Source organism: Habropoda laboriosa, unplaced genomic scaffold (genome assembly GCF_001263275.1).
Source record: "Habropoda laboriosa isolate 0110345459 unplaced genomic scaffold, ASM126327v1 scaffold212, whole genome shotgun sequence".
Taxonomy (NCBI): Eukaryota; Metazoa; Arthropoda; class Insecta; order Hymenoptera; family Apidae; genus Habropoda; species Habropoda laboriosa.
In genome coordinates, this window is record NW_017100509.1 from 317,967 (window position 1) to 325,274 (window position 7,308).

Here is a 7,308-nt window from a genome sequence, read left to right on the forward strand (position 1 = left end):
TCTTTATTCGAAAAAAGGTACGTAAAAATCCTGATCCGTGCAGTTTTGCGAAAGTTGGCTGTTGAGCGGTAGATGTTGGTAAAATGGTAAGCTTTTAGGCTTAACGGCGCTGAATGCTTGATAAAAGATTTGAAAAAAAAAAAATGTCAGGTGTTTTAAATGAACCGCTTTCGAGCGAAGCGAGTCACTCTATTTCAATAGATCCCTGTCATACGAACATTTCACCTGTAATTTATCGTCAGATCGAGAAAAAAGGGCTGACAACGTTTTCATACTGTCTCTCCTCGAGGCTTCAGAATGAACACTTCAACGTCGAAGCGAGGGCAATGAATGTTCGGGTCTAGTAATTTTTCATTCACCTCTCGCATCCACTTTTGACGCGATAGTTTCAACCCTGAACACGTGTAGTGATGAATAGTCAGATGTTGAATTTGAAGTATTGCATTACACGCTCCGGGCAAACGGTGTTCTCCATTTATTAGAAACACTTTGGCCGACGTATCTTAGATAGGTTTAAGGAAGTCCTCGAGACAGTTCTGTGGAGGGTCGCACGCCCTTCGGCCTTCGTGCAAACTTAGAAGTTGGTAGTTTGCAGTTCTGAGTTCGTCAAGGTGCCGGCAGTCGTCCTTTCTCAAACTCTGCAACAGAAAGCGTCAGTCTGGCTAAGATTTATGAGCTACGTGTAGAGCTGTTGTAGGGAGCATTTCTAAAATTGAAGATACGTTACTGAAATTCATCAATTCTACATACGAACTGTGGAATTCATCTTACGAGGGAGCATCTCGAAGTGATAAAATTTTGGTGTATATTCGCTCCTTCAGTTTTCAGGGCGATTTTCAACCCTTCACTGTGGACTATTGCCAGTATAAAAAGATACGTGTCGAGTATTTCTTTGAGAACTACTATATACTAAAGTTTCATCAAAATTGGCGATTATCCTTAGATACAAGAATGAAAATAAATATCAAAATGTATGTATTATATATCTACAACGAGAATTTATTGTAATTCGTCAATATTCCGGTCACTTAAGAATTGATATAAAGAGACCTCCAATTTCGTCGTTTCGAATGATACAATTTACAAACGTGACTTCGTCGAAACTCCGCAGCGCGCATTTCTTTGTCAACACTGGAGTGTACCGTTCGATTGCGGCAGAAAAAAGTAACACAAAAGATACAGATCATTAAGTAGAAGCATCGAACAGAGGCCAGGGCGAAAGATGCAAAAATCTATGATAGAACCCGCAGCATAGTCAAGTGTCAAAGCCTCGTTGGATTATCATGCCCTCTTGAGTTAGTCGACTCGGCAGTGCTTGAGGATCCTCAACGAGGCACATTCCAGCTTTCAAGCAAGAAAAGGGAAGACGTGATAGAGAGAGAGAGAGAGAGAGAGAGAGAGAGAGAGAGAGCAGAAGGAGGGCTACAAGGAAAGAGACCTGTCTCAGTTACGCATCTCGTTAATCTTTTAATCGTAATTGAATCGACGTTTCGGTCTTGCCAGGGCTACGAACAGAAATTGAACTTTTAAGCCGGCCGCGCTGGTATAAATTCCATGGGGTTCCTATTAGCGTAATCCGTGAACTCGCCACGGTGAGCCTTGCCGAAGGTTCTACGGGTCGCGACTTTTCATCAGGCGTTGCCCTTACAGTACCTCCCACATTTAACCCGGACTCTTATCCCGCGAGGATTATCGAAGCTCAGACTGGTACAGCCCGGATCCTTCGATTCGGCTGCGGTAGAAGGCGATCGAAACAAAAGAGAAGACCGTAGAATGAACGTGCACACGGAAACCTAACATCCGAGATCAGTGGGGATATTTTCGTTTAAAAATCTCCAGAGCTTCGAATCTTCAGGGATGAAAGGATGTTTCGGGAAACGAATATTTTTTTTTCCCTTTCATTTGCAATTAGTTATTTTTTTTTCTTTGGTCTCTCAAGTGAAAATTTTCCTTTCACCGTGCATCACGAAGTGCGTTTAATTGAAAACGATAGGGACAGCACCTGTTTTACTTCGCGGTTGTTGAACGCGAGTTTTACCTCACAGATGTATATAACACATAGACGACAAAATTCAGCCATTTGGATGGAAACGCGCGCCTCTCTGTAATTTCGTTTCAGAATTATTTGGTCCCGGGAAAACTTCCAAAGTAGCGTTCGCAGGTGTGGCTCGAGGCGGTGTGCAGTAACGTTGGGTGCCTGCTCACGGGGTGCGAATGCACGTTGCGGTTTTATCGGAATATCGCGGAGCGGGTAATAGAAGTTCTAGGCTGGTTGCACGGTTTCGCGTCGCAACATGTGACTTCCAGTTTCTACTTTTCGAGTGGATGCTTGGTAGTCGAGTGACTCTCCCAAACTTACAAGAGTTGTTGGTAAGACTCTGTCGTAAAACTCGATTGTGAAGTTCTCGTAAGGAGATATCGAGAGGTCTGTTCTCGTCCTATCTTAACTCTTCTTTTGCAATCCTCTCTAATCGTACGATCACTCAAGTGTTGCTAATTGAGCAAGTTTCGAAAATGGTGCACGCTCGATCGTGGATAAATGAGCATCTAGCTGAAGATTTTGAAAGATCGCGGGGCAGAACTATATTTCTTCTGCTAACAAGAAATCGGGAGGCGAAGTAAACTATACACACCATCAGCAGTCTTAAATGGAGCTTGCACAATCAGGACATGAAATTTTTTTGAATACCAGAAGATTTTTGGAAAATGTCGAAATTCTCAGTTTTGTCCCATATATAGGATAAAATCGAATGTCCATTTGGAACCGTGTAAAATTTGTATCTTTATCGTTAAGATTCTTCTCTGAAGATGAGTTCTCTTCCGGAAGTTTCTTTTTTTTTTTTGGTCACATATCACAGCTCTTATCACAGAGAAACAGAGATGCTCAGTTTCAACCTACTTTCCTCTATTTCCGATGGCCAGAAGAAGGAGAAAGTTTTCTTACAGTTAGATCATATCATTCTCTCACTATGGATAAGGTGAATACAGTGTTAGAGTAACGCGATGAAATACGAGTACCATTAATAAAACTGTTATGGTATTGAATGAAACAGCAAGGCTAGGAAACGGTGGCTCAACAGGTGATTAAAATATTAACGCGATTTCGTTAGTGAGCTACCCTCGCAAAAAATGCTGTCATTAATTATGATAATATAGAGCGAAGCGTTTGGAATACTTTTCATTAATACCGTTACCAGGAATTATAAATGTGTCTCCTTAATGAAAGTGTTCGATATTATTCATAAATATTCAACGGTGAATATTTTAAAGTTTGAATAAAAATTTCTACCTTCTGTTATTCGAAATTCAGTTTCATTATAATGTAGGTATTATTTCAACGTCTCCTTATTTATAATGAAACTACGAGAATGTTTTCTTCTAATGAGACTCGTAATGGAATACAAATAGAACTAACAGCAAAAATGTTTCCAGGCGAATAATAGGGAGAATTTGAAACAAGTTAAAAATTTCACGTTTACAATACTGAAGGATTTAAGAAAATGGACGTGTTTCTCGCATCACGTTGCCGTGTTTTATTTTCGCTACGTGTTCCTGCGAAAAGCAGAAACGTGCTACTTTTCCTTGAATAACAGTACATAGGAAACGAGGGAGTATTTGTGGTGTATGAAGCTTTTGTTTAGTGATACGTTGGAAGAACTGAAATATTACAGATTTATCGAAAAAGTTTTTGCGTACCGTACAATTTTCTGTAATTTAATGAAGAAGAAATTCAACGTAAAATAACAAGTAAAATTCTTTTCACTCGTGTTATCCTACGATAACTGTAAAATATAATTATAAATTTTCATTATTGTCATACAAACATGAATATTTACTTAGTATTTGCCGGATATCTCAGCAGTGTGTATAAACGGCCTTAAAAAAGTTGTTGTCAGAAAATTTGTCACATCTTTCGGGAAAAGTTCTCCACCCCAATTGTGTATTCTATGCGAGTTTCGTGTAACCTACTTCGCGAAGAACATTTGGCCACACTGTAAGAAGCTCGTGTACTGTAATGCATCATGAGAATGATTCAACTTCTTAATCTGAGCCGTTTGAGATGCAAATGCATCTTCTTTGCTCTCGTCACGTAGTTTTCAACCGATATTTCTCGAGCTTCATCGTTTTTCGAGAGGAACAGTCACGAGTTCAAAATTGGCAAGATTCGCAAAGAAAAATTAACTTTCCATTCGAGGCACTAGATTTTCTCCCCGCGAAACAACAAACACACCTTTTTTTTTCATCCCCTTTACAGGGCTACTACCACAGTAGTGTTTCTTTTATTTCAGTAATAGAAGTATTATTTTACAATCGCACGAAGTATCTCCACTTGCAACATTATTATAATCTGTTTTAATTAAAATCCATGCCGGGAATATTTATTTAATTACTATGAATTTACGACGAGGTAGGAAGTAATTACTAAATAATTTCATTTACTCGTTACACATATATCCATACAACGCGAACGAGGGAAAATTTCCTCCCGGCAGCTTGATGGTCTATTTTTCCACGAGAAACTGGCTCGAATCGATCGTGGTGCTTTGCAGAAAACCTTCGTTAAGTACGGATAATGAAGCAACGATGAGGCGGAACTGCGCCAAGTGCAAGTAGGGTTGCTCATTCGCGAAGCATGCGGTTAAAGAACAAGTAATCGTGCACCCGGTATCATTGCAATCACGTCATTCGAGTCTAATTGCAATTGGTTTCCCTCATTACTCATTACGATTACCGAAACAAGGCCATCGTATACTGGAAAAACCTTTTAACGGGGACTATTCCTCCAGAAATCGTTTTCCTTCTTCGACAACTTTACGCAACTTCCGTTTATTTCTGCTTCAATATGCGGAGCAAACTGGACACACAGCCTGCACACGATCGAAATAAATTGATATATCTTTTTTTCTCTGTATTATACACCGTTTCAAAAAATCACACAGGGTAGTGTTCATAACTATAAACGAAGAATTATAATGGTAATTAAGATGAAATGGGTATTGGAGAACATCAGCGAATGAATGCTCGGGGGAAAAAATTGGAAGCAATAAGCTCTGTGAAGCAGGAGATAATGAAAGAGAAATGCGTGAACAGCTGAATGGCGTACAAATCATTTCGCTGATTTCAAAAGCTCGTGGATATAAACGGACGAGCAAAGACGAAGTGATTCATAACATATTTGATTAGCTGCTTCTTTATTCGAGACGAAAGATATTCGTTCGTTTCGAAGGAGGTACGATAAATTTTTAATTCAAACACTTCTCTCGCTAACGTGCTCCCACGCGAGATTGCAAATTTTTCTTCGCGACGTTAAAAGTTCGCGGAAATAGTACAACTATTTGATCCTGAATAAGAGTGGGAGGTAAAAGTTTCGGACTGATGGGAAGGGTGAAGGATGAACAGGAAAGATAATCAGAGCGAAAATGTAGATAAACTCAGACGAATGTCTTTCATCAAAGCGGCGACAGTTTGACTTTGAATACGAATTAAAGTTGGAGCTAAGAAGCAGAGGGAATCACATTCCGTAAATTTTCGTGGAAAAGATAGTCGTGTGCGAAACTGTGCATGAATTAACTAAAGCGTGAATGAAATTAAGAGGAGCAAATAATTTAGACGAAGCTGGAAATGAATTTTGGCTCCGGTGGCACAGTGAGCAACAGACTTTTTGCTTCGTTAAAGAACATAGTAATTTTAATTAAAAATTGTCGAGAGAAAAAGAAGGAACGAAGAGTTCTTAAGAAAATGTTTAACGGTGAACGTTAAAATTTATCTCGATGGAACACAATCGTACACCTGGTACAATTGAAGAAACCTTGATCTGTTTTCCAACAGAGGAACGTCTATAGAACAAGATCGGTGTATCGATTTCACGTGAAATATGCGCCCATTTAAACCTCACTAGGAACACGCAATTAAAGCGCAATTTCCTCTACTATACTTTAAAACTTTCTATCGTGCCAAAAAGTTCTAACGGTAGATGGATTTTATATCCATTAAAACGCCCTCCTCTGCGTCCTCGAGGCTTGCTGAGAGTCATTTACTTTTTTCATTTCATAACGCGCCATATGATATTTCGTATTTCAAGTTTCAGAACCGTGCGTCCTACTCTTCTCGACTAGCTTTTAATTAATCGGATTACAAGTAGCGTCAGCGAAATTGATTTTTGCTAAAGGAAGCTGAATGCACTCATCCTTTCCACTCGGGGAGCCATTGACTGCCACCTCTTGCCACTCCTTTATGAACTGTCACAAAGTGTAAGAGTGGTTGGTGTCTGATCTTCTCAGCCCTTTTTTCCTTTTTTTTTTTTTTGGACATTGCTAAATATTAACAAAACGATCTTGTGAAGAGAAAACAGCGGACAAAAAGGTGATCGAGGTGGTGAATATTTTAAGAGGACAAATATTCGCGAATACAGCGACAGTTAGCGTTCAATTTTCGATTATAAGCTAGACTTAAAATTTTTTATTACCATCCTTTGATCCGAATAACGTGTTTATTGGTATAATTTTGTTTTATTTAAAACAGGTAGTTTAATTGTCGGAAGGAATAAAAGGTTAACGTAGCGATGAAATTTTCTATTTTACTATCCTGCCATTTCTTTCACGATCATTTAATTGACAAAGCCACTTTTTTACGCTATTTTACTTCTACTTGGTCGAGTACTTTGCCTTTTCCTTTTCTTCGCTTCTTCTTGTTCCTTTTAATGAAAAATATCGAAAGTGCGGCACGATGCCAGACTTTTACTTCGTGGTCGATCGTTCCGTACAGCTGAGCTACAACGTGGCTCTCAAATATTTTAAAGAGACGCTTTTCAATATCGTCAGGTGATAGGATGATCGGTATACTATGATTCTAAGATCAAAGAAACCGACGCTAATGAAATTTGCAGATAATTCTCCGTCGTCTTAACAAATACAATCTTAGAAAATTGAAGAAAAAACGAATATGATCAAAATTAACAATTTTCAAGCTCAAGCGAACAAAGTGTACAATTTAATTATCAATATTTTATGATTTATAGTTTCTTTTACACGAGTTTCGCAGTGTTTATAAGGAATCGTAAGATTTTTATGGATCCATATTTTCCTGAAGGCTTTTGTATTCGAGTGATATTTTTGGTCGTCGAAAGATTCTGTAGGCGACCCGACAGGCGTTGAGGTCAACCCCCGAGGGTTGGCGTCCCCGCCATTTATAATCATGTGTGTTCCCACATAGGGAATTTCAGCGAGAGAGGAAAGGCCGAAAATTTATCGAGATCCCTGTAAGACAAGTAAACGACCCGAGTGAACTTTCTTTCGTCGAAACTGTATT

At 39.1% G+C, this 7,308-nt stretch overlaps 1 long non-coding RNA gene across 1 annotated transcript in view; it reads right to left on the reverse strand.

Moving 5' to 3' along the window:
* Positions 1-594: 594 nt before the first annotated feature.
* Positions 595-7,308, reverse strand: part of LOC108576280 — a 20,154-nt gene continuing 13,440 nt past the window's right edge. Inside the window, exon 3 of the long non-coding RNA XR_001891439.1 lies at positions 595-638. This is a non-coding gene — a long non-coding RNA (uncharacterized LOC108576280). The remainder of the gene's footprint in view (positions 639-7,308) is intronic.